The sequence below is a fragment of the Cupressus sempervirens genome, chromosome 4 (genome assembly GCF_028749045.1).
Source record: "Cupressus sempervirens isolate cs-2001-9-10 chromosome 4, ASM2874904v1, whole genome shotgun sequence".
In the NCBI taxonomy this organism is placed as follows: Eukaryota; Viridiplantae; Streptophyta; class Pinopsida; order Cupressales; family Cupressaceae; genus Cupressus; species Cupressus sempervirens.
Genome location: NC_143121.1, coordinates 496,281,838 through 496,283,371, shown reverse-complemented (window position 1 = coordinate 496,283,371; position 1,534 = coordinate 496,281,838).

Sequence of the window (1,534 nt, the reverse complement as noted above, 5' to 3'; positions counted from 1 at the left end):
ATGATAAGATTTGTTATACTATCTGGAAGGTAGCCACCCTAGTGAATAGCATTCAACAAGTTTAGATGGCATTCTAAAATTTTCCATGCAAAATTCTTCTAAAACATTTGAGAAAATGGCTTTTCTTTCTTAAGAAGCTTTGAATCTCCAAAATGTGTGTATATAGTTGCTTCATAATATGCATTGTCCACTTCTAATTTTGTTACAAGTATTTTCATTATTATGATATAAAATTTTAGTACAGCATTAATAGATTTTGTACTCTATAGTTTGAAACAAATTCACTAACCAGATTGTTAATCAATCCTACAATTCTTAGAGTAATTACCTACATAAATAACTTTAGGGATACAAAAAATTAATGAACAAAAATTGAAATTAGAATATGAGACTTTCTCTCTTAATATTTTTGTTTTTGGAAAGAAGGATCCAAAAGCACACAAATAGCTTCTATAACTAGAGTAGCATTTTACTATGTTTCTCTCTTTAAAGAAACCAATTTTTGAAGATTTAACATACTTTATACTATTTGAATACTAAATTTATTTAGGCACCTACTGCTGATGTAAATCTTGATTATCCATTCACTCCATAGAAAAATTATCCTGAAAATTAGAGTGTCAAGTGAAGGCATTTGGCATGGTTTACAATTCCTCTTTATATTGCTGATAGATGGGAAATTTTCACACTTATTCTGTGTGTATTATTTCCCCTTACCTCCATCTTCCTTTAGTTCATCATCACCTATAGTTATTAAGCTTTTACTTACTCTCTGCATGGTAATAGATAAATTGTTCAACAAGAGTTGCTGCTCAGAAATGTCTTTACAATTGGTTGGGAGAAAAAACTTTAGAACATAGTCAACATTTCTAGTAAATGAACAACAATGAAAATATTCATACCAAACAAGTGTGCATAATGCACAAACAGGTACTCTATTATGCTAGCTAAAAGAATTTACATCCTTTGAAAAAGATGGTTGGTTTGATTCAAATGCTTTCCCAAGGACTCCTTGCCCTTTCTCTAGCTTTTCATAATAGGATCATTTATGTAACATGCCTGATCCTAAAGTGACAAGAAAGTCTACTTCAATCTGCCACTTTAAGTATCACTTCTCTTTCCATCCATGTGCTTATCTATTTGCATATTGTAGTGTTTGCATGGAACCCAAGTCTGTTCTAGTGGAAGTTTGTGTGTCCAACAAACAACTATTAAAACTTCTAGTATCTTAGCTAAAGAAGCCTCATGGTGTTATGAGTGGTGCTCCATCTTAGAATGATCCCAATCTTCTTTATTTCTCTTTAAATTGATCCCTTGAAGTAATTTTCTAACATTATCAACCTTAATTTTGAAACTAATTTTATTTACTATTGTAATAGCTTCCACCATTGCAATGCATGACTGACCATCAGGCTCAAAGATAGGCACTGCAATAGATCCATGTATGTTATACTTTTGTGCATCATTAACCCTCAAATATTCACTACTACTATACAATTGCACATTTTGATACCATTCTAGAATCCTTTGGAGA